General features: G+C 43.8%; 1 long non-coding RNA gene across 1 annotated transcript; it reads left to right on the top strand.

Annotated features, from left to right (window-relative positions):
* Positions 1-25,662, top strand: LOC125391054 (uncharacterized). The gene is made up of 9 exons (XR_015735177.1): positions 1-250; positions 4,195-4,302; positions 6,059-6,133; positions 6,260-6,411; positions 8,726-9,997; positions 10,294-10,377; positions 20,820-21,014; positions 23,041-23,134; positions 24,817-25,662. It is a non-coding gene; the product is annotated as an uncharacterized LOC125391054 (long non-coding RNA).
* Positions 25,663-26,508: the final 846 nt, after the last annotated feature.

Below are 26,508 nucleotides of genomic sequence, written 5' to 3'. Positions count from 1 at the left end.
CTGGCTGTGGCAGCCTGTGACTGAATGAGAGAAAAGTGCCCTAGAAGCTATTCATTACGAATTCACTGGAAGCTCTCAAACGAGGCTGGCAGAAGCTGAAATTGAAGTGGTCTCTGACCTAATTTTCTTCTGCATGAAACATCTGCATCAAGGCTCCCTTTGATGTATTCCACTTGGCTCTGTCTACAGGATTGTATCACATGGCCTCCGTGTTGCCTTCTTATTGAAAGACATTTTCAGCCTGAGCAAGGTAATGCACAATGTTACCGCTACCCAAACTAATCATTCAATGGGCTCCTAAAATAGAAACAATAGCAATTCAGAGACGCTGTTGTCTGCTGGCTGTTCCTGCAGCTTGGGCTTCTGGTTTTCCAACTTCGATTACTGGCATTTGCCTCATCTAATTCCAAAACAAAGGACAGAGAAGACAAGCAAAGTCATGCAAGATAATGTTGGGACCAGGAGCACACTGGATGGGACTTCCCCCTTGTTTGATCCTTCAAACCATTGGCTAGGATTCGGGATCCATTTCAAACCCCACAGAGCAAGGCTGAGAGGTCTCTGCCTTAGCAATGAAAGGCTTTCTTGATTTCGGTGTTGCATTTATTCTAAATTCTGACTGACAGAGAGAAAGGGGTATGTGTTTACGGAACATTGATGTTATTCTTAGGGATCTGTGAACTACTCTTTAAAAAAAAAAATCCCCCCTCTCTGTAAGCTCTCCAAACCCAGGTAGAATGCAGGAGTGAATTTTGAAGAGAAATAATGATAATAATCTATTTTGAAGCCACCGTAATGAGAAATCTTCTTTATGTGGGCAGAATAGCTCTCGCCACCCCATAGAGGTTTGCAGCATCTTGTTAATGGTGTGTTCCTCTTCCCACCGTCCCAGCATTATGTGAATAACTGTGGTGTCTTTTGTGTCCCACCCACTGAAGAAGAAGCCTTTGAAATTCTAAATGACTGTGCTGCGGGTTTTAATGTCTGCCTCTGAGCACAGATCAGGAGGCGCACTCAGTGAGCAAGGCATAAGCCTGCCTTTGAAAGACCTCCTGAGACTCCTCTGTCCCAAGAATTCGGATGACGATGCAGTCTTATCCATGCCCTGCCCTGTTCTCCTTCTTCAAGAACTACAGATGTAATTAGCAGCCCCCTCCTCCCGCTCCATGCCCAAATATTGATACTCCCAAGCACAAACACGGGCTCCATCCCTTCCTCTCTGATGTCTATGAAACAAAACCATCAGCCAGGCAGCATCTGGGTCCTTGTGGGGACTCTCGCAGCAAGGTGACTGTTCATGTCTCTGGTAACAGGTATGTAACATACACAACACAGCAGCTAACACAACAGATCCGTGTCATGAATGTCCATGGGCAGCCGGGAGCATTAGAGTTGGAGCCACTCTCTAGATACCCTTCCCTGTCATTAAGAATCAGACCAGATATTTTCTTCCTCCAGGAAGCCTTCCTTCAACGTGCTTTATGTTCTGGATCCTTGTAAGCTGTCAGCCTGCCAGAGCAACTGTAGACTTTAAATCAAAATACTTAGGATTCTGTATTCTCTGTCTTGAAGGTAGGTGTGGTATCTGTCATTGTAGTTACCTAGGCTAGACCAGAACATCCCAGCTTACCCAAGACTTCCTTGGTTTTAGAAGTTTCAGTGTCTTAGAAATCGCCCGTTCCAGCAAAGCACCCATGTATAGTCAATGCACAATAAAGATGCTATGAGCTTCAAAGAAAAAATTCACATCCTTTTAACCTTATTGAGGACCAAGTCAAGGACTGGTATTGAGAAGCTGTCCATCGTCAAAGGAAAGGGAAAGGGCTCAGCAAAGGCCCAGGTTACTGGCTTTGCAGTCAGGGGAATCTCAGTCCTAGGCTGCGACTGCATCGATGCTACTTGCTGTGAAGTCTGCCCTGAACCTCACTTCTCCATGTGTCAGAAATATGAGTTATAAGGCATGGGGATATGACGGGAAAGGAAAGAGAAGAGAGAAACTAGAGGAGAAAGGAAAGAAGGGGAGAAGAAGAGGAAGGGGGAGTCAAGAGGACAGAAGAGGTGAGGAAAAGGGAGAGGAAAGGGGAGGGGAGGGGAGGAGAGAGGAGGGAGGAGGTGGGAGGGGAGAAGAGGAGTGACAGGTGGTAAGAGAGAATGGAGAAGGGGTGAGGGCAGGCAAGAAGACAAGGGAGTGGAGCGAAGTGAAGAGGACTATGCTCACTCTTGCAGGTGCACAGCCATAAAGGTGATTCCCAGGTTTCCATCATCTGTCCAGTCTTCCTTTCCGATGTCACCCACTCTAATCTCCCCCCATCTCTTCAGTGACCGCCCTTCTAATAAGGAAAGTCCCCCATACTCCTCAAACACATGCCCTTACCGAGTGGCCTTGTCCAGTGTTCTTGCCTGCCTGTTACGCTCATCCGTGCACGTTCATGACACGTCCTCCCTCTCTTCCTTCAGAGAGCCGCACCTACGACACTGCGCCAAGGGCCCCTTCTCTCTGCCTGCTCCTCCTTTCCCCCAGCCTTAGCTGCCTCCACCAGTGGCTCTACTGCCAACTGCACACTGCGTGTTCCTCACAGCCTGCCTAGAAGGACACTCACATCAATGTGTACGTTCCCTCCCACATGCTCGCCACCAAACAGGCCTGGCAACCGAAACACCTGAAGCTCCCCTCCCCCCTTTTTTCAGTTTTCAATCATTTAAATCTGATTAACCATATTCAGCTGCCGTCTAGAATTTTGACAGTGAGATTATAATAAAGTCGCTGACTCCAGGATCTCCCTCTCTTGTTTCCTTCTCTACTCCCTAATTTCTAGAGCAATCTCTGGCACACAGAAAGCTTTTAGTCAATTTTAAAAAATAAATCAGCGAGTCTAAGCATGGAATCAATGTCTGTGATTAAGGTGGAACCCTATATGTCGTACTAAACTCCTACCACCCCAGGCCATGTTTCAAAATGATGATGTGCATGAGGGAACACGTCAGATGTTGGGCTGTCAATGGGTTTCTATTACTGAGCTACATCATCTTCCCGAGCCTCATTTTCCTTATCTGGTGAATGGGAACATTGACTTGGTAACATCTGAGATGCCTTAAGAGAAATCTTAAATACAACATCGCCAGTGATAAGAAATATCTATGTGCAGATGCATGCCTCTGGATTCAGGGGGGAAAACTTTAATGGTGATGATAAGTTGGGACCTATATTCCACTGGCTATTGTTTTGGATGTGGATGATTTATTTGAAATATACAGCATTTTTTTTTTAAATCTAGGCCTGCAGTCCCAGATACAGCAGGAAGATCACCATGAGATCTGAAACAACTTGGCTATGTTAGTCAGTTCCACCAAGCCTAGATTATAGAGACCCCGTCTCATCAAACCATAATCAACTGCTCAGTCGTTCAATTGCTCAATTCTCTGCCTAATAAGAGATTTCATAATAATTTCCTCAAGTTTAACAAAATTTTCAAAATTGTTTCTCTCATGGATACATCTTAAAAGATTTATTTTTATTTATGTTTGCATGTGTGTGTGTCTGTCTGTCTGTCTGTCTGTCACCTGTTTGTGGACACCAATGGGAGCCAACATGAAAAGCTTTTCAAAACAGTCCTAAAAACACACTTTAAACATTCGGTAAATATGAGTAGTGGGTACAATTATTGTTTATATTATATCAGCTTTAGAGTCATTCAGAGGAGGGAGAGAAGATCCAACACATATAAGACCGGAATTGTCTGGAGTAGAAAGGGTCACAGCAATAAGACAAGGTACAGCCTGTAATGACCCCAGAGGCTGTACCTAAGGTTAGACACTGAAGTGGCCCTGAGTTCAGCCATTGGATACTAGAATTTCTGGTCCCGATTACAGAAGTAATGAGATGCTGTTTCTAGAAAATTGTTGAGTGGGCCCCAAGTAGACTTTTATAGAAAAGTGTATAAAAGACCTCTTAAAAGAATGGAGAGCTATGATTTCAGCTTGTGGGGTGATCTGGCTCATTTGTTTTTGCCTACTGACTAATGAAAGTGGTTTACTGAATGTCTGTAGATGTGGGGGTGGGGGAGTTCCCCCCTCCCAATGAAGTCAGTGATAGAGGCCCTGAGGCAGGGTCCACTTTACATCAGTCAGGGAGGCTGCTGCTAGGAGGAGCAGAAAGGCAGCCAATCCTCTGAAGGACTTAATTCCTGCCAGCAGATGCTCACTGGGAACCCACTTGGCGCACAGATAAGACAGGGGACAATGGGAAGCCAAGAGACAGGCCTGTCCAGTGTCCCTCTCCAGTCACCGCAGATTGTCGGGAAGGTAAGAAGCTCGCAGCAGCTCTACGAAGGCAAAGGCTCCTGGAGAAAACCTAAACCAAGTGAGCAGGAATGAGGGGGAAGGATCTTGCAATGCAAGCGGTCTTCTCCTTTTCATCTTTCCCTTCCTCCTCCCTTCCCCCTCCACATGGCAAGCCTTCTCCCCGGACCTCCCCAAGGACAATAGAAGAGCTGCCCTTGATGAGCAGGAGAGGATTCTCCTTGCCTGCCTCCCAGCGAATGGTTGCCCAGCTTTGACTTTGCTCTATGGAGGATAAATCACAGTCACCCCCACCCCCACCCCCACCCCCGACGTAGGTCCCCTAGGGAGCTGAGACCTCACCTCCTCCCTGAGAGCCTGCCTGTAATATGGGATTGTCAGGTACAAAGAGGGGAAACCTTCAGAGGCCCACAACCCTGTCTGGAGAGCCAGGAGGGTCAAGGGGAATAATTGTTAGCAGTTGAATGTGAGCAACTGCAGAGGGATTGGAAGGAAAAGGGTTTCAGGAAGGGAAGAAAGAAAAGGAGGAAAAGAAAAGCCTTTGCCCGCCCCCGCCTTCTCCCCCAAACCCCATAGTCTATGCACAGAGAACTGCATGGTGGTCTGGGTCCTTGTAGAACATTTGTGTGCCGGACAATAGCACAGCCTGGCTTCAGATCATCAGCTGCTGGTTTCTGGTTAGCTCTCCCTTTATGCGAGAGCACAATGCGAGCCTTCAGTCACACTGACTCTTGAGAAATACATCTGGTTTTTTCTTTCAGACGCTCTGAAAAGGTCAGCCTGTTCGTTTCTTAGACGCGAGACACCACATATTTTTTTTTTCCCTCCCTCTGAACTGGAAAGACAGACCTACACCTTTTCTTGCCTCCTGGTACATAATTAGACATGGTGCAGTTCTCACAGCCAGCCAGTCCATCCCGTGCACTTTGCAGAGACACAGCCCAGCATCCCTGGCTGCTGAACTCCTGGGCTGATCACAAAGGCTCCATACAGTCTCTCCCTTCCCCGCCTGGAGACCCTGGGATCCTCTTGCTGGTTGTTTTGTTAATTATGACAAGGCCTCCCCTCAGCCTGTTTTTCCAATGCAGGGCATGACCAGGGATGCTGTATGCAGCACAAGGAGGACTGCAGAAATTTTGCACACACAAAACAACACACACACACACATTTTCATCGTTTTCACTCCTGTGACGGTTAAGATTCTCCTTGCGCATTGTAACATAATAATAAATGTGCCCGTGAGGAAAGAATGCTCAGCAGCTGGTGTCTGACAAATTATCTCATTCCAGACAGGCAAACAGTCCACGGGAAGGAAAGGCTGGAGCCTGAAGAGGCACGCGTTGGGGTTTCACCTCTCAGATGACAGAGGTCCAAGCGGCCCACCGCGTCTGGGCCTGTGCCCCTCAGAGCTTCTCTCTGCCTCATCACCTCCCAGAGCCCCTGACAGCCATAGAAAAGGGGATTATTCTGTGAGCTTAGCCATCTACGCCCCCCGCCCCACCTCCCCCCAGCCTCCTCTAGGGCACTCATATTCTAACCAGAAGCAGCAATTATGGTCCCCAAGCCCCACACGAGCTCTGCTCTTTCAGGCAAGGCACAAGCTATTTCCTCTCCTCCTGATGTCTTCACCTCCACAGCACACTCCTGTGTTCAAATCCCATCCAGAATCCCTCTTGCCTTTTGCAAAAGGAAGTTAGTCACCGTCTTCCAGAAGCTTCTAGAACCTTTATCTTGTTGTTCTTTTTTACTCTGGTTACAGCCATTTGTTTTCTGGGAACTCCTTGACAGCAGCTGGAGTGCACCTTCAAATGACGCCCAAGTGGAAGCTACCATGGTAAATGTTTTTCTTCCACGGGACTGGCTTAACCCTCATGTAACCCTGGGGGGTGGGGGGGGGCGGCGGTGCTTTACAATGGAAACTGAATGGTTTTTTTTTATTTTACATTCTGGGCGCCAACAGAATTCCATGAAGCATAATGAAGGAGCTGGAAAAGACCGGCCTGGCCCCTGTTCCTGCACTCAAAGTACCTTGTGGACCCACTGGCCTCTTGGTGCCCATTTACTTATCGCATCGAGGGCTAGGGACCTCCCTCGCCACGTGGCTGTTCTAAGGTTTCGAGGCAACATGATTTATCTGTGCGATTCTTAGCCCAGAGCCCATCTGCAGGGTTATTTTTGAACACTGGTTTCCTTCCCAAGTGGACACTTCATAGAGACGCCGGTGCTGCCTGCCTTGTTCACACCTATCTTCCCAGTTTCTAGAACACTACTTGTCACCCTGTAGGAGTTCGGTCAATTTTTTGATGAGTGTATAATGAACCCATTGAGCAAGAGCGAGCTATGAGGCCACAGTCTATGTTTAACCTGGGTCATGACTGTGGCCAACATCCTGCAAAATGTGGCTCAGAGGAAATGTGGCACCCACTGCGAGCTAGAGACATTTGAACAATTATCCCTTGGGCTGCTGACTTAGATGGAGCAGCCCAAGGCCGTCTTCACTGTCCCTTGTCCTGCTCAGACATGCTGTTGGCCGAGTCTCAAGATTAGGGCAGCCTTTCCACCACTGTGGAAGGAAATGGAAGAAGCTTGCAGTGCTCTCAAAGAAATATCTTTCCAGTATCAAGTTTGAGAAGCAGCTTAGCTATTTAGCAGCTATGGTCTGCATCCCTACTATATGTCTGCTGCTTACAGACGCTGGCAAAGTTGTCTGATGTTTGAATATGCTGCCCGTGTCTCCTTCAACACTGCGCAAAGGCAGCTTCTCAGTGTGGGGCAGGGAGCTCACAACCTGTGTGCTTACATCAAGTATCTGGAGACTAGGATGTGTTTATACCTTGGCCTTCCCCCATTTTACAAAAAGAAGGAAAAGCAGAGACTTAGTGGCAACAATATCGCTAAGGTAGTGGTTCTATGAGTCACGTCAGATATCCTTCATATTGGATATTTATGATTCGTCACAGTAGCAAAATCAAAGTGATGAAGTAGCAACAAAATAATTTTACCATTGGGGGTCAACACAGCATGAGGAACTGTCTTAAAGTTCACAGAATTAGGAAGGTTGATAGCCACTGAGCTCAAGAGACCCCAGAAGAGTGGAATGTCCTTTTGCAGAACTAAAGAACCAAGAACTAAAATCCGGCTTTTGGAGTGGGGAGGTGGCACAGTGGGTAGACTGTGTAGTAGCTCATGCCTGTATCTTCAGCACTCAGGGTGGAGGCAGGTGGATCAGGAATCCAGAGTCATCCTTGTCTACATAGCAAGTTCAAGGATGCGTGAGACCCTGACTCAGGAAACAGGCCCTGGAAAATATTGACTTCTGCAATTCATCCTGTAGCGGTTTCTCTTGTTTATGGCTGTGTTTGTGTTAGAGTGCGAAAGACTCGCTATTCATCCATTGTCTTCCAGGTTTAAAAACAGCCACAACTGTTATTGCGTTTCAGGAACGAGGGAGGACAAAAGGCAAAAACAACGAGCTTCTGGCATGTAATTTCTTGACTGACTAACAGCAAATACTGTCATATTCGTAACAAAAACCCTTAGAGAACCCACCTGACTCACAACCGTCGACTGAATAGTAGACTGAGGACAGAGGGGGGAGGGTTGAGATTTTTCACTAAGTCCCCCACACCCATAGGAGAAATCAAGGTGATGATTTAATGAACCGATTTCCTTTTGGAAATCTGGGTTTGCCATATCTTTTCTAAGTGAGGATCTCACTTACATGCACCTAGCATACCTGTACACGCAGTAGGTTTTGAAAACTGGAATTTTTCGATGTGATATTATGAGTGTGGATAGGACAGTCTGTGTCCCCCGCTAAGATGGACTCGGTCGAAGGAGGGACAGCTCAGATACTGTGGCCGCCGAAAAGGGGGCAGAGGCGGTTCTGAACTGAGATGTAGTCAAGAAGACCTGGAGATGTTCCTCTGAGCGGAGCTTCAGTCAGCGTAAGAGCGGCTCCCGGAGCATTGCCAGCACAGGACCAACCAGCGCAGCATCCATTGCAGTCAGTAGGACAAACGTTCCCCTTCCCTCCAAAACAGAGCATTCATGGGCAGATGTGGTAGCAACCAAGGAAACGTCTTTACCCTGGCCTAGATTCCCCATGCAGGGCCTCTTCACAAAGTGGTTGCCTTTGTTACTGTAGATTACTGACCATTGCCCCCATTCTCAGGGTTAGGCTACAGTCCATCACAGTTCACCTGCAGTATATAGACTTTATCAGCCCTGATCTTAAGGGTGCTCTCTCTCTCTCTCTCTCTCTCTCTCTCTCTCTCTCTGCGTGTGAATGTGAGTGTGTGTGTGTGTGTGTGTGTGTGTGTGAGAGAGAGAGAGAGAGAGAGAGAGAGATTCTCTCTTGGTGTTGCCCACCCTGGCTGATCAGTTGACCCTCACTGTAGGAAGTTTTTCTTCGCTCTATCGACAGCTCTAAGAGTCTGGTGCTGCTGTCTATGAAGACGATGAGAGCAACGAAGATGAACCACGGTTTCTTTTCAGTTTTTTGAAACAGGCTTTCTCAGAGGAACAGTCCCAGCTGTCAAAGATGAACCACTTTTTAAAGAAAGGAATTAAAACGGTAAGTGGGAGACATAGTTAATTCTAGTGAGATATTTTATTTGATTGTATGTACCATCAATCTTACCCCAACAGGATCAACATATTAAAAACATTTATAAGAACCTTCGGACTCATCTCCCTCCCATCATGCTCAGTCTCTAACATCTGTCCTGCACACCTATAACAAAACTGGGCGTATACTCTTCACCCATCTTCACATCCAAAGCCACATGCAGCAGTGGTGACTGCACTGGACAGCAGAGCACTGTCTGTACTAGGAGCTTTATAGCCCTATTTACTGCCCGTGCTAACAAAGGCTTTTTTTTTTTTAATCTTGCTCAAATTTTGACCAAACCCTGACTCGCATCATTCCAAAATCAGCCCCTGGTAACTCCAAGGGAACCAGCGGAAGAGCTGCATCAACACAATTCCTGTTCTTAAACTCCAGTACTTTGTCCTGGACCAGCTCCTTTGACCTATCAATCACTGCGTTTGTCATGGCCACATTGAACATAATAATGTCCTAAGGAGTTCCATTCCCTAGATTTCCCTGTGTAATGTTTGTTGCTGGCAGTGGCTTGCTGCTTAGTGCCAAGGCAGGATGACAATGTCAAGATAAAAAAGGATCTTTCGATGTACTTCTTTTTAAGATTTAGTTTTAGTTTCAGTTGTGTTTGGGCGTGTGCAAGTGTGAGAGCAAGAAGAGTCCAGAAGAGGAGGTCATATGCCCTGGAGATGGAGTTACAGACAACTGTGAGACATTAAGTGGGTGCTGGAAACCAAACTCAGGACTTCTGCAAGAACGGGATATACTCTTAACGACGGATTTAGCTCTCCAACCCTTCCTTTAATTTATTGATTATTATTATTTATTGATTCATTTTCCATTCTCTTTCTATTCCTTTGATAGGTATCTACATTTTGACGATGATGACAAGGTCATGTGTGTGTGGTTTATGAGGTCCCATGCCCCTCCTTGTCCTGGAGCTTGCCCGACACAGAATGTCCAGCAGATCTCCTCTACGCTGTATCTTACCCCAGTGGGATCAAGTAGCGAGAAGACAGGGGAAACTCAAGATTGAACGAGATTTATTGGACCAATGAGATGTGCTAGGAAGCAGTGGCAAGAGAGTCCTTCGAGGTAGAATGACAGGAAAGGAGGAAGAGTAGAGGACAAAGGAGTCTGTGGAGATCACAGAACGTGACTGGCAGTTGCAGGCAGGGCAGTATTCTAAATCTGGGGGGACAATCAGCGTGTGTGGACCGTAAAGGTTAAGTGAAGTGTTTATTTTATTCCTCGCTCTCCTCTAGTCAGCCTGACTGAATACGATTACCAGGGACACAGCACTGGCTGCATACTAAAATTAGATGTTAGCTTGACTTTTCCAAGCATCCATGCACAAAGGCCTCTTGCACACAAATGTCTTTTTTCCGCAGGCTCGGTTACCTTACGTATCTGCCCTTGAAGCTGAGTGGGAGAAGCCAAGATGGAGCAAACATCCACGGTGGATGATATATCGGGTAAGAGGCCTCAGAGCTGAGGTCAAGTCGTGGCTCTGAAGTTTGTAAATCTGGGCAAGCCCATTCTCCTCACCTAGCAGGATTCTTCATATTGTACGCTCCCCTTACAAGGGTTTGGGAGAAAAAATAAGACGTGTAGGGAATCGTTTGAAATCTCTTGTCTTGCCCTGAAGGACTGTGGTAGCTATATTTCTATTGCCTTGTGTATCTGGACACTTGTCAAGTTGCTTCTGGTTTACAGAGGGAGAAAACAGAGGCCCAGGCAAGTAACGCTGGCACATTTGCTTGCTCACTGAGGCCAGTGGCATGAGATGCAAGTCCAGTCTATGGCCTTCTAGTCCCAATCTGTACCCCCAAACTATGCCAACCTCACTTAAATTTCACTCTAGTGTTATGGCTGTTCAGCCAGCAAGAAAGATCAAAGTATTTTTTCAGAATTATCACAGAAAGTTCTGCCTTCAATAATGTCTCAAAAGGTTGATGCTTGAACAATTTTCTTCCCCTAATTTTTTTTCCTTCTCCATCACTTTTTGTCTTTTATGTTCTTTCTACTTATAAAAGCAGACATTCTTGGAGTTTGGGGGATAAAAATGGCTAAAACGTGAATCTTCAATATTTTTCTTTATTAAACATAATGCCAACAGGAATACACAGACTTTTTTCTCTTGCTAAATAATCTCACAAATAAATTCTTTCTAAATACGCAGTACCACGAATAAATCGTTCTTTAATAAATTAGTTTTCAGAAATAATTCACTTTAATGTCTCAGTTATGGCTTACATATGCAAAGCCAATGGCCAAGTTTATATTTACACCCACTGTGTATAAAAACAGCTAATATCCCTCAAATGTGTGTTCCTTGCACTGGATCCCATTTGATGGCATGCAATGAAGGCGGGAGAGCCGAACTTCATAGGGGGTCAAAACCCCAGAACCGCTTCTAGCTGTAAGACACTGGGCACATCACACCCACCAACCTCAGTTGCATCATCAATAAAGCAGAAATTCTGTTGCCTGAGTCCCATAATTCCTCGAAGAAAGAAAAAGAAACAATTTGCACATAACAGCTTTGTGGAATCTAAAGGAGTGTGGAAAATTCCTATGTTTCTCATTATAATTCTTACAAGTGGAGTTCTGAGTACATGGCACTTGATCCACGCACCACCTTCCCTAGGGGTCAGTCTTCCTTTGTGCTGGTCACTGATAAGGAAGGATAAAAGACCATAGCTAAAGAGGATGGGAGACCAACCTGAATAGTGTAGGACCTTCAGACTAAGAAGGGTGGCCTGCGGTGTGAGCACGGGTAGACTCGGGATAAGCTGTGTCTACTCCCTCCTTCCTTGGTGTGGGCAAACAGTTTTGTTTTCAACTGTACAGGAAAATCTCAAGGCCCCAAGAAAATGCCTCTGACCATCTTCTGCGGCTAGCTATTTTCCCTGCACTGTGCCGGCTCCTCATGACAAGCTATGTTCCCTTGATGGTGGCAAGACACTTGGTGTGCAGCACCAGGAAAGGTCACATGAGGACTCAGAGATGGAACAGTACAACTGGCTTTGTCATTAGACCTGGTAAGCTGACTGTCGACTCCAAACTACTGCCAAGTTTCCTCTCCAGGACCTAGCAATGGTATGCCGGTGTCCACCAAGTCCTCCCGACAGAACTTGCAGACGTATACCTTTGCAGAATGTGGCCGTGTCTCTGAAGAAGCTCCATGCTCTACTTTCTCCTGGGTAGCTGAGACTCGGATTGCCAGGGTGGAGACGCCCAGTGAGTACATCCATTCACTTGACTTTTATCATTGTACACTTGCCTGGGGCGGGACTTGGGGATCCCCTGGAGTTGACGTCTGTGGGAAGGAGCAAGCAACAAAGTCTGTGCAGAATCCATTATTGTAAAGAACTCGTTATCAGAGCTGTGAAATAAAGACATAATAAATAAAAGTGAATAAATAGTTCTTTAATAAATTAGTTTTCAGAAATAATTCACTTTAATGTCTCAGTCATGGCTTACATATGCAAAGCCAATGGCCAAGTTTATATTTACACCCACTGTGTATAAAAACAGCTAATATCCCTCAAATGTGTGTTCCTCGCACTGGACCCCATTTGATGGGATGCAATGAAGGCAGGAGAGCCAAACTTCAGTATCCCATGGAAGAGGAACTCGGGATCATGAGTTGTCAAAGCAGTCCTGCCCGAGGGTGTAGGGCTGGGGGACTCGAAGAGCAAGTAGACAGGGACCCACAGAATTCAAGTGAGTTTGAAGAGGAACATCACAGGCTCTGGATTCAAATGCTCAGAACCACATAAAAGTCAGAAACAATGGCACCCCTATCTGTCTTCTCAGGGCTCCCACAGAGAGATCCGAGGCAGACAGAGAAATCCCCAGAAGCTTTCAGGCCAGCGAGCCTGGTGTGAGCAACAGAAAAGGTACCATGAAGGCCTGGAAGGAAGTGGGCTCAGCAGAGCTAGGGAGCGGGGTGGCAGACCAGGACAGCTGTAGACAAGTCCTGCTCCTTTGTCTTTCCGTGACGTCTACAGTCCCTCCAACGTAGGTGCCTAAAGAAGAGCCTAAGTCTGTGCACTTCAACTCTATAATGGACTACATGGGTCCAGACTCTGTCTACAGAATACTGTGGAACTTGACAGTATTTATACACTGTGAGCCTTCTATAGCCGATGTTGACGGCAGTACCCACTCAGTCTCTTGAGGATTAAATGCAGTCACGGATACAGTTCCTCCCGACTCATGTGTGGCACATGCTAGGTGAGGTATAAGACCTAGTTACCCCCATGGGCCAAGACAATGTCCTGGTCCTTAGAAGTCCTCTAATTTTTACACTGAGATGCACATAAGCCAGAAGAGTGTCAGGCATCAATTCCAATTTGCGAACCTCAGAGAGTTCTGGAGAGACTTAAAGAGCCAATGGCCCGCACAGTGGTGATCAGGCCGTGGTTGCTGCTGTCCTAGATTCCCGGTCAGGGGTTACCCAAGAAGAGTGGCATCAGCTGCAGCAGTGTCTGCCCAATATTTTGAAAGTTCTAATTTTCAGGTCTCTGTGGTTGACCTGTTGGCGTCACCTCTCATCAGTTGCCGTGTTGAATTCCTAGCTCCAAGGGCTGAGGAGAGGGCTCCATGGGGAAAGCACCTGCCATCCCAGCATGAAAACCTAGGTTCAACTCCCTGCAACTCACAAGCTGGTCTCAACTGTATGCAAGTCTACAATGTTAGCAGTGCTGTGCTGCGATGGGAGGTGAGGCCTGGAGAGTTCTCAGGAGTCTTGAAGGCCAGATAGGCTGGAAGGCACATCCTACCTCAACAAAAGGAAGACAAAAGCCAGCATCCAAGATTGCCGTCTGCTCTTCACATATACACCATGGCACTATACTCATGCACAGGGATGTGTGTGTGCGCACACACACACACACACACACACACACACACACACTTTTTAAAAAGAGAGAGAGAGAGAGAGAGAGAGAGAGAGAGAGAGAGAGAGAAATTCCTAGTTCCTAATGTTAGAGCATCAGGAGAGTTTTGGTTATGGTGGGGTTGATTCATCCATGAGTGAGATTAAAGCCCTGGAGATTAAGATCTTACAGAACTTATCTTTTTTCTGTCATGTGAAATCAGAAGGAGAAAAGGTCATCTATGATCCAGAAGCTTGAACTTCACAAAACACCAGATTCCTCAGGACCTTGACCAAGGACATGCTAGCCTCCAGAACAAGAAATACCTTTCTGTCATCTAGTAATAGTAGCATGTAACAGTAGCATGACTAGGTTCAGTATGTAACAGTAGCATGAATAGGTTCAGCATGTAACAGTAGCATGAATAGGTTCTGGCGAGTCCCTGGAAGCCAAGAGATCACAGCCACCATAGCTCCTCACTCCTTGAAGTCCTCCAAGCTCCCTGACTCTCCAGTGAATCTAGACTCATATTTGGGTAAGACTGTCTACTGACTATTGCCCCTTGGTCTGTGTGCTTGATAGTGTCTCCTTCCTGATGGAGTTCTTAAATTCCACTCTCTCCATAGACAGCACTTCAAATAAAGTTTTGGACCCTGAAGTGCACTTTCTGTCTTTAGTCTTTGTGTTATGAACATATAGGTCCTTGTCCTCCCTGCCATTGACAGCCTCAGGGATCTTAAAATAGTGGCCTTGTGACAGTGGCATAGTTAAAGGACACTGTCACCCACTGGACAGAATTAGAGCTGGCCCTATCATTTATTAATTATTTCAGTTAGTAAACCTCAATCAATCTCAATTTCTGTCTAACAGAACGAACTCCCCCCATTTAGGATCACGACACAGATGGGATGGAAAAAGGATGTGCTTTTCTCCAAACACAATGACTATACCACAGCAAATCTTGGCTAACTACTGTTTTCCCTTCCTTCCTTCTTTCTGGTTTTTCTCCTTTCCAAGCTGTTTCCTCGACTTTCCCGTTACAAGTACACTTCCTTTCTCAACATTTCAATAAAAACTCAATCTGTAATCATTTAAACAGATTACCTGCAAAGGATGATGCATTATTTATACCATATTGTGACTGTATGAGCACCCTGAAATAAATGATAATTATCCACTAAATCCACATTTTATAATGCTCTTTAAACTGTCTAAGCGTTCACACTCCCTAATATGGCCTCTGCCATGCTGGTCCTTCTGCCTGGATCCCTTGTCCTCACTGACTTCTGCTGGCTCTGCCCTTCCATCCTCAGACACCTCCTGAGAGAAGCCTCCTCCTACCATCCCATCTAAATGATGTCTCTATTATTTGTCTCCTTGTTCTCTATTCTTCCCCCATCTGGAACTTAGCACACTTTAAAATTGCTTCCCATTCCTATGACTGCAGTTATTTAATGTCTATTTTCTCACAAGATGTGAAACTCCAAAAATGCAAGCAGTATACCACACCTAGATCAGCCAGCAGCCAGGAGATGACTCAGTAACTGCTGCATGAACGCATGATTTACCCCTTTCTGCTCGCACCAAGATTATACACTTGGTTTCTGGTGAGCTCATATCATGGAAATTCAGATTCAGCTTTGTCTTCTCCATCATTCTTGAGAGTTTTTTCCATGTCTGTTGCAAGTCTGTTAATGACTTGTGTAATTATGCAAGTATGTACATATGTGCATGTATGTGTTACACACAAACAGAGACACAGACTTGGATAAACAATAAGTTCTGGAGTCATCTGAAAAAGGTATGGTGTGAGTATTATGAGAAAAAAGATGATATTGATAGATACCTCTGAATAAAATCATGGAATCCTTGACTATCACCATGAGGTACTGGATAATATCTCAAGTACAATAATACGCTAAAAGAAGTATTCATTAACAATCAGGCCTCCAAGACCAGAGCAAAGGAATCATAGGCAATATCCCAAAGCCACGGTGAACAATAAAGTTTGAGCCCTGGGAAACACAATACTTAAAACACAGAGACACAAAAAATTAAAAGGAGAATGGTCATCAACCCAGTGTATACAGATCTATCACCCCTAAGATGTAGACCCAAAGAGATATGCTTGAATGTCCATCAATAGAGAAATGGTTCCTGAAAATGAGAGATGTCTATACACATCGGAGGTTTAATTAAGCTTAAGTCAATTTTGAGGAACTGGAGAGCATCGTGTTATTTAAAATAAGCCACATAATAAGAAATATGAAATTCAGAATAAGAAATAGTGCATGTTTCCTCTCAAATGAGGAATCTTCAATTAAAATATAAACATATAATCCGGGCGGTGGTGGTGCACGCCTTTAATCCCAGTACTTGAAAAGTAGAGGTAGGTGGATCTCTGTGAGTTTGAGGCCAGCCTGGTCTACAACAGCTAATTCTAGGATAGGCTTCAAAGTTACAAAGAAACTCTGTCTCAAAAAAACATATATATGTGTATATATAAATGGGTAGAGCCAAGAGAGGGCAATAGAAGAGTAAATATGAGCCAATGGTGGATATTATTTGGCATGTGAAATAAATGCATTAATGGCTTTAAAGAGATAAATGGAGACAGCGATGGGATCTTGTGGTAAGGCCTCTTATCCTGGAACAAATTTCAAAAACTCCTGTACAACATGAAAGAATTACAGGACACATCAAAATCCTGACCTCAGAGGAGGAAAAATCGTAGAGGAAGGAAGAGAATGAAGAGCCAGGACAGGAAGTTGTCAAAAAGAATCTGTTACTTGCTCCGATGTAATAGATGAGTTGAGCAAGTCTTGCTGGAGGATGTATGTCACTGGTGGTGAGACTTGAGGTTTCAAAGTCATGTGCTATTTGCAGTCTGCTCTCTCTGCTTGCTTGTGGTTTGAGATATGAACCCTTAGCTCTCAAATTCCAGCTCCAACTGCTGTGTCTGCTGTCTGTTGTCAGGCAGTCCCTGTCATTACAGACCCTAACTCTCCGGAATCATAATCCCCAGATGAATTTTTCCTTCTATAACTTGTCTTGATTATAGCATTTTACCACAAAAATAAAAAAAAGTAACGCAGAATAAAGCTGTAAAATGAGAGTCACGTGATGTAGACTGTGGCAGCGACCATGGCTCGCCTGTGACTACCTCCAGACCTATTTACTAACCTCTTCTAATCTTCTTCCTGCTGTCCAGCACTTTGAATACACATAAACTGTCACTGAAATGACTTTTTCTGCTTCCTTTGGTCCATGCTTTTTCTTCTGTCTTGCTTTTAACCCTTCTTTACTGTGAATTTCTTTCTCCTTAGGCTCTCTTTCATGGGTTTCCAGGCAAAATTGCCTGTTTGACAAGAGCTTCATCTTCCCTTCCCACTTCTCCAGTTCAGAGTACCAGGCTGTAAAATCATGATTTGTTTTTCCTTAAGATACTTAAAGTCATTTCCCCCAAAGTCCAGGGGCACAACTATGCATCTCTTTAGATGCAAGTATGAGTGACGTATTGGATATGGAGATGTATTTGAATAGTTGTTAAAGACTGCTCTTTCCCTACAAAATGATTGCAGCTTTGTAAAAATAACCCACCATACATGTAATTAACATACTTTCCCTTACTCAGAGACTACAGAGAAAGAGACCCTGCCATCTGAGATGAGAGAGTAAAAAACTTGGCATCCAGTTGACTAACTAGGGTAATTGTGCTTTTATGAAAGATAGGAGGATGGATAAACTAAGTAATCTACAACACATAGTATCTTCTCACTTTGAAGGCTTCTTCTTGCCAGAATTCCTGAGAATGTTAGTCATAGAGAACAGGTGTATTCTTATCTGTACCATTTTCCTGTAGAAAACTGTAGAAAGACAATTTTAAATAGATAAAAAATTCAGAATCATAATATTAAAATGAACACATAAAGTAACACTATATCTACAGATTTCATCTGGATGATGGACAGGTTATTTAATTTGTGAGTATCTATCTTCTTTGACCAGTGATGCAGTTTGTGAAGAAATCATATTCCTGCTTGCCTTCTTAGCTGTGTCTATAAAATGAACACTGTTGATACAACTTTCCAAAACCCCTAAATCCTTCCTTACCAGAAATATCACATCTATACACTCACTGAGATTTTGGCTGCACATAAACCTCTGCATGGAACAGACTCTTAGTTTGAGAGAAGAATGAACAAATGAAAACAAGAATATGAACTCGTTCGTGTGGGAGAGTTCTTTTGCTGAATACTTACAGTTATTATTGCAGAGAAACACAATTAGCAAAGTTAGTTAACTGGATGCTAGGTTCCTTATTCCCTTATTAAGGCATGGTGTCTTTCTCCTGAATCTCTAGGTGAGTGTATGTATGTTAATCAAAATGTATGATGAATTTTTACAAAGACACAAGATCATTTTAGAGGTAAATAGTAACTTTATCCCATGAACACAAAAGCTTACAGGCAAGTATTTCAGCAGTATTGTGTATCATTTCTGGGGAGAACTGAACAAACACTTATTCACCCCCTAGAGAGAGCACCAAATAAATGGTTTCACCAAAGGCGTAGTGAATCAGAAAGTTTATTAGGGCTATTTACATGAGTGAGGAATTAGTTAGAGGTATATAACTGACTCTAGGGCAACTGCCTCAACAAAAATCTTACCCCATAATGGGTGGCAACTCCAGAAAACTGCACCCCCGAGAACGCTGAACAACTTGCAGGCATGCTGGCCAATCTGAAAGTCTCCTCTGCCCACCCAACAGTTGTTACTGTCAATTTTACTGTAGGGAGGGGCCATGTGACTCTAATTAGTATCAAGAACTTCCTGAGACTTGGTTGGTTTACTTCCTTAGCATTAAGGGAATGTTTCGGGGCAGTGGTGATAGCTATACAACAGAAAGCGTGGCTAGTAACAGTCCAAAGTAGAAGTAACCCCAAAGTTCATCAACTGGTAAATGAATAACCCAAACGGACTATATGTTATTTGATCACATAAAGAGTAGAATTTTTTTTTCATACACTGCATAAATGAATCTTGGAAATATGACACTTAGTAACAGAACAACATAGAAATTTGTATCATTTCAATGTCAATTTGACAAAAAAACTAGAATCATATGGAAAATAGGCCTCTGAACACAACTGTAGGGATTTACTTGATTCCGTTAACTAAGATGCGAAGATCTGGTTACTCCAGGTGGCACCATTCCCTAAGTAAGAAGAAGAGCAGAGAACATCAGCAGAGCACTACCACACATGAATTTACTGCTATCCCCTTTAAACTGTGGATTAAATTCCCACAAGCTCCCAACGCCTTGACGTCCCCACCATGACGGACTGTCGTCTGGAACACTGGGCTTAAACAAACCCTTTATCCCTTCAGTTGCTCTTGTCAGTGTCGTTCATCACACCAAGAGCAAAGAAACTAAGGCAATATTATTCTAGTTCTACAAATGATCAGAATAAAGAAATCCATAGGGACACAGTAGAGTGGTGAGCCTCTAGGTAGAGTGTTCCAGACTGTGATCACTAAATCATAGGAACCTCTGGGGAAGATAAGGGGTTCATGATGTAGGGAGCCGCCAGGATGTCGCCTTGGCGAGTTAGTCCTACAGCCTGGAGGTATACAAATCCTTTGTTGCTGCTGTCCAGGCCAGTTTGCTTGGAGCCTTGTTTTGCATTTCAGAGACTTGGTTTCCTGCCCTGCCCTGTGGTCTTGGGCCCTAGCAGAATGGCATTAACCAATCAGCATTCGAGCCTCTCACCCTAGAAAAGCGGCTGTCTTTGGGTTTTTCGCTCTCTCTCTCATCCCTTTTCCCCATTCCCCCTTTCAATCAAGGAGCTCTAATAAATTGTGATTGAGAAGGATTCTTGATTTTGTGATCGTTCATTCCTGCTGGTCAGGAAGCGCGTCACATCATGAGAAAAAAAAAGTTCTGGAATTAGATGAAACCAATGGTTGTTGTTGTGCAATTTCATGCATGTACAAAAGCCCACTAAGCTATATAACATAAAATGGCTTCATGTATCATTCTTATACTATGTGAAATACCCTTCGGTTTAGAAGTATGAAGGAAAAAGAATGAAGGGGATGACCAAGAGTGAGGAGACTGAAGAGTAAAATGAACAGGACGAAGATTTCCAAGACTACAAAAATGTGGCAAAGGTGACCAGGATAAGTTGGTGTCTTGCCAATGAACACTCAGTTCATGAAAACTCCAGATTCTATATGTCCTTTCCGTTCACCACCAGATACTCGGGTGGGGGCTATCCTACACTGCCCTCGTTAGCCACAGCATCGTCACCAGCAGACTCCACATCAGCTTCTGAACCAGGGATAATATCCATTTGAATAGAGAGTTCCTGTGTCCAAGACCACATAGAATGTGCTAGACAAGTGTTTCTAAATTGCAGTTCACATCTGGCAAGGATTTCAAAGATTATCATCATCTTAACAAGATAATTATAACTAAACTTGATATAGGATAAAATACACTTTCTATACTTTCAGCGCTTTGTAGTGACTTTTCTCTCTCTGTCTCCTCTGTGTCTCTCTTTATCTCTGTCTCTCTCACCTGAGCTCCTCTGACTTTGAATTTCATCTCACTTTGTCTCTTTTGCTGTGCTTTATCTTGTATGATGCTACTTCACATCTGGATAGATTATAAATCCTTCAAATGTAGGAGCGTCTCTGCATTCCTGATGCTTGGCACAGGGTCAGCAAATTATATCCTGGGATGAGTTGGTGTCTATTGGTGAACAACCAATGAGTCTTGTGATTTGGATACAAAATGGCCCAAAGGCTCATGTGTTAAAGGATTCAGTTGGAGGCTGTGTGGACACTGAATCACAAAGGTACTAACTTCATCAGTAGATTAATATACTTATGGGTTCATAGCTGAATAGGATATTGGGAGGTGGGGATTAATGGAAGAAAGTAGATCATTGGAGTCATGGCCCCTCCTTCTCCCCCTTTCTTCCTCTTTTCTCTCTCCATCTTTCCCTTCTTCTTTCTGCCTCCAGGCCACCATTAAATGAGCCACTGTGTGTTAGTAAGTGTTCCCTGCCATGTTCAATCTTCTGCCACTCACAGCCCGGAAGCAATGGAACCAGACAGCCTCTGACCATGAACCAGAAGAAATTCTTTCCTGTTGGATATGGTACAGTGTTGTGATCCAAGCAGCAGGGAAATGGAGGCAGGAAGATCAGGAATACAAGGTCATTCTCAGTTACGTAGTGAGTTTAAGTCCAGCCTGGGCTACAGGAGACCTCCACCTTAAAGAAATACAAAACAAAGGTGTGATGGAAAACATCCTTTCCCCTTTTAAGTTGTTTTGGTTGGGTATTCTGTCATAGTTTAACTCTGAGAAAATCACCATATACATTGGTAATTTTTAAATAAATATAATAATAGTACTAATAATAAATATGCAGAATACTATTTGTATCAGAAACTAAGGGACTTTGTAGCCTGTGGCTGCTCTGGCTTCCCCAAGTTGGGTTTATTTTCCCCAGGGACACAGCATCCGACTCTAGCCTGTGCTGAAATGACATCTGTTTATGCTGTTTATGGTTCTGAACAGCCAAAGCAGAATATATCACCGAATCACTGGTCTCTTTATAACATGGACAGGTTTTAAAAACCATGGAAAACTCTGGCTGGGCTCCATATCGACACTCTCTGGAGCAGTTCCTTCCCCCCATAGCTGCTCTTTGAAATCCCAATGAATCCAGAATTCTGAATGCAGATCGGTAATTTCCTTTCTGGATCTTCTGTGGCCACCCAGGAGCACCCATTCTGAGGCTACGACACACCTCACTCCCAGAGCTCTTCCTGGCTTCTGGCAGAGCGGCACTTTCAAGGGAGTCCTGTGGGGTGTGAGCTGTTCAGTGGGAAAGGAGGGCTTTGTATGGGATTTAAAGAGCCCCGGAGATCTGTGAGGACCGTCTGCCGCGAATGCCTTCGTGGGCTTTAATTTGCTCTCATCCCACCGCAGATAGAAGGCGTTTTCAGAAATTTTGTTTCTGTTTGAAAATTTGACTTGTATTTTGATTTTTAGAGAGGAGAACTCAGAATTATGTGGAAGAATTACGTACCTATCTAGTGCATATTTTGATGTCTTTAGAAACTGAATGTCTATCAGGTTATGGAAAGAATTATGGCTTTGACAGAATTTGGCTTGCTCGTCATCTGTAACACTGGCTGTTTCTCTTTAGTTGCAATAATAAACGCAAATCACTCTCAGGTTTACAAAGCACTTCTGCAGCCTGCCTGCATCTGCTCACAGACGATTATGACCCTACTTTTATAGAAGGCATGGGGGATGAGAGGTGCAGGAACATGACAAACACACGAAGGTAATAGCAGAATAAACACTCCTAAGTCGGTCACTGGACTCAGAGGTTTTCATCTTTATCCAGAATCGCACCTTCTCCCATTTGTCTGTAGACGTATGAGGACCAGATTGCAAAGGGAAACAACTAGAATGGCTGTAGAGTATATTTTCTAAAATTAATATTGACAGGAAAAAATAAGCATCAAAAGCCAGAGGTGATATGGCTTATGAGTTCCATTGCTTCTCCGTTCTCTCCCATTGCCATGCAGATGATATTCTTGCCCCAGAGTAAATTTATGGCTAATAGAAACCCCAACCCCTGGGTCTGGGATTTAGACAAACATCCCAGCAAAGCAGAAGTTCACTGCGTTGCTTGCTGGCATAAAATGGAAAGGCTAGCACGTTCCCATATGCAAACGACTTGCCAAAAGAGTGTAGTGCTTCCAAAACTGTGGACTGGAAGGAGACACGATCTCAGTACAAGCAGTGGGAGCAGGGGAAGCTATGAAGCAGAAAGTATGGCTGGGGAAGAGATCAACCCAGTGACAGTTGACCGGTCTTGCTGTTCTCTTAAGAGGCACTAATGGTAGTGGACTGGAGCAGTGGAAGAAAACCCAGCTTCATTTAAAGCACTAGCATGAAATTGGCTGCAATAAAATTATGCATTAAGTGTGCATTATGTTTAATAAGACTGGATTGTACTTCCCATGTTTACTCTGTGACTATTGAGGCTGATCCAATTTTCTCAAGTTCTCCAATTGGTTCACGATTGAGTTTCTGGCCAGAAGGTCACATTTCCCTTGCTGTTATTGTATGTCTCTATTACTGTAGTATGGCATTTACGCTTTATATTCATTACTTTTTTTTCTATCTCCTGAACCTTCCCCATTCCAAAATGTTCCCTGTAGATGGCCCGTTTGACACAAATTAGAACAACCTTGATAGCTGTCAACTGGAGACTATCGGAGAACAAAAGGACATTATTGCGAGCCAGCACTGGAGGTAATTTCATGTGCTTTCTCTGAAGGCTTCTTAATAGCCTTTGAGAAATAATACAATTCGGATCTGCAGCCAGGAGACAAAGACTGGATGTTGGACAGCAAGACTAGCACGTGACTTGGCCTTTAGACTCTACTGTCCTGGGGTTCGGGGGCTTATCATCAGAAAATAGAGATATCCAGTCTCATTTCGCTCGTGTATGCAGCCATTAATTCATTTAACTAGCGAACACTCCATGGGAGCCTACTGTGCGGCAGACACTGTGAGAGGTATGAAGGCACAGACACGAATGTCATGGTCCCACCGTGGTTTCATAACAGAATAAGGACAGGAAAGAATGGCGTTGGGCCACAAGGACAAATCCTGATGCGTGGAGGAAATTGATGAGTTGAGGAAAAACAGTTTCTCGTGAAAAACAGGGAGACTTTATGGGGAAACTGAAGCAGTTCTCCTGATATAGAAGAAAAAAAGGAATAAGAGGCTCTACAAAGCATTCAGAACGGTACAGGTAGAGTACGGAAGAACAGAAGAAAAGGACATCTAGAAAGTCACAGGACAAAAACAAGGTGGGGGCGCCAACAATGTAAGGGTCACAGGAGGACACAAAATACCTGGAAATGAGGCCAGAGTACAGAGGAAGTGCTGCACAAAGCCGTCAGGGATTTAGAGATAATTCCACTGTCATGGAGAAATAATAAAACATTCTCCCTACCTGTATTATAATGTTTAATCTTTTACTTCTAGAAAGGGCTTCAGTTGGATGAAGGGAAGAGACAGCTCCTTTGCAGTATCATTCTGTTTTCTCTCACATGCTGAGGCAAATGCACAACAATACATTGGTGTTTACACGTATTTGTGCACATCTGTGTCTGAACCTCACCCACAGGAGCTGTGCTTCAGGCCTTGACTGCTATAGTGGATGGGTACCTGACATTGAAGATGGTGCTGTACCTTTGTGGGTTAATCCTTTTGTACACTGTGAAGATGTGTCTCTGTTTTACCTTTTCTGCCTAAGGCTCCTTCTGAAAGGTTTACTAGAGAGCTGAAAGACCAATAACAAGGCAGGAGAGAATAGGTGGGATTTCTGGGCAGAGACAGGAACTCTGGGAAAGAATTTGAGATGCAGGAGATTCGTCAGCCAGATGCAGAGGTAGTCATACATACAGTACTGAGGAGCGATAATGAGTCATGTAGCAAAATGGGCATTAATAGAAACGGGTTGATTGAAGTATTAATTCCTAGTTGGGAACAGCTTAAGCTAAGGCCAAGCTTTCCTAATTAATACAAAGATTCTGTAGGCCCCTGTCTTCCCTTGCTCCCTGGGATGCAAATCAAGGACTGTTTTGGCTAACCAGCTAAGCTTCCTGCTAAATTCTGTGCTCTGCTCTGCTAGCCTGGTGAACTAGCCATAAGGCCTTGTATTACTTTGGAATGGTAATTTCCCAACCTGCCCAGGAGAGCTCACAGCGACAAGGTCCCTCTCACCTGTCTGCCACTGCCCCACACCTCTCGCCTTTGGAAAAGTTCTCACACGGCGCCAGTTCCCCCAACCCCCTCTGACTGGGAGGGGTTTCCGTTACTGGGGGAATAGGTATATTAACTCTGGATAAAGCTAAATAAATTGGCATTTACCTCTTGGCGAATGACCCAGACTCTGTATGTGTGTCTTATGTTTAACCCCCTAGGCCTTTGCCCAAGCTCATGATGGTATGGAGCCGCGGTCCATACCGGAAGGGTGGTGATACAGACCTCGGGTGATTCTACAGATTCCGTGTTGTTATTGGAGAGCTTGGAGGGTCCAAAGAGAGATTTATTACGGTAGGTGCCTTGTGTGTACTAGGGTCATCTTATACATACATACATCTAGAAACCATAGTAAGAGATTTAAAAAATGTGATTCTTAGGTCTGGGCAAACTCAGCACATGGGTTGTTTATTGGTTGTTTTATTTTTTCTTCCTGTCCTTATTGAGACCTTTAAAATTTTCACTTTTGGAAATAATTTATTACTTTTCTCTAATACATCCTAATTTCCAAATCCTTTATTTCTATACTTTGGGTAAATAATGAGTTTAAGTTTATTTGAACACAATAAATATAATCCTATGACAGGTTATCTGGTAGCAAAGATAGCTACTGGGTACTATGAAGCATGTTTATGACAGACAAAGAGATTTTGTTCATGAATTTCCTCAAATTGTCTATGAACTTCCTTAAGTTGTCTATCGGTATGTGAGAGGGAGAGACTGGAGCAGGCCTGGAAGTTACAGCTGTTTTTAAAGTGTGAGTGGATCAGAGATCGCAACACTCACACAATTCTGACAGGCACTGGGTTTCCAACCAGCCCCAGGAGGCTGTCCTCACTACCCCCTCCTCCATGAACTGAAGTCCAGACATGGCAAATGTTGGGATGGGACTTTTGCCGTAACCAAAGAGTAAGATTTTCTTTAAAGCTGAGTCTAAGACCAAGTTTTGAACAGACAAAACTGAACAGTTGGTAAATTAAGCCAGTAAATTTCAAAGAGAGAGAGAGAGAGAGGAGAGCTACAAGATCCAAGGAATAAAAATGTGTTAGAGATGCTGGAGGGCAGAATCATGAGAGTTGTTAATGAACACTGGCATGTAAACAGAAAAAAAATGGCATATCATGTTTAATAGATAAAGGATTTCAAATAATACTCTTAAATAATATTATAATACATGTATTCAAACTATGAAATAGTGGACACAATTAATAAACTGATGAGAAATTATAGTCAAGCCAAAGAAAGTAATTTCTTAAATGAATTCAAAGAAAATTCTGGAGCAAAACATCATAGCACATATAACCAAATTTTAATTGAAAAATCTAATAGATGATCTTAATATTATATTGAACGCTATCAAAGGGAAGCCAGAGAATTTTAAGACAGAAAAATAGGAAGCACAGAGACTAGGGAAGTGAGTGGAGAAGGGGTGAACACAAAACTAAAAAATTAAATGAATTGTATCTGACTTTGGGAAGACATCAAGTTGTTTAATAGATGTTCAGTTGGAAGCTTGGACAAATGTAACAAAGAAATAAGGAAAGAAAAGCGAAAGAAGACATTATTTTCCAAAAGAAGATGAAAACACAAATCAAAAAGATTAAATAAACACACACACAAAACATATGCATATACACATACATACATGCTCATATGCCCACACATATACACACATAGACATGCATACATGCACACATATACACAGTAGTAAAATTTCTGGAAAAACAAAGAAATCTCAAAGGCAATTAGAATAAGAGAAGATTTTGCTTAGAAGTTTGTGGGCTGAGTTTCTGTCCTGACCACCTGCTCCCAAATAATCAGCAGCTGCTTCCCAAATAGTTGACTTGGAGACT

The sequence above is a fragment of the Myodes glareolus genome, chromosome 16 (assembly GCF_982192425.1).
Source record: "Myodes glareolus chromosome 16, mMyoGla1.1, whole genome shotgun sequence".
Classification (NCBI taxonomy): Eukaryota; Metazoa; Chordata; class Mammalia; order Rodentia; family Cricetidae; genus Myodes; species Myodes glareolus.
This window is presented reverse-complemented; position numbering and strand designations above follow the sequence as displayed.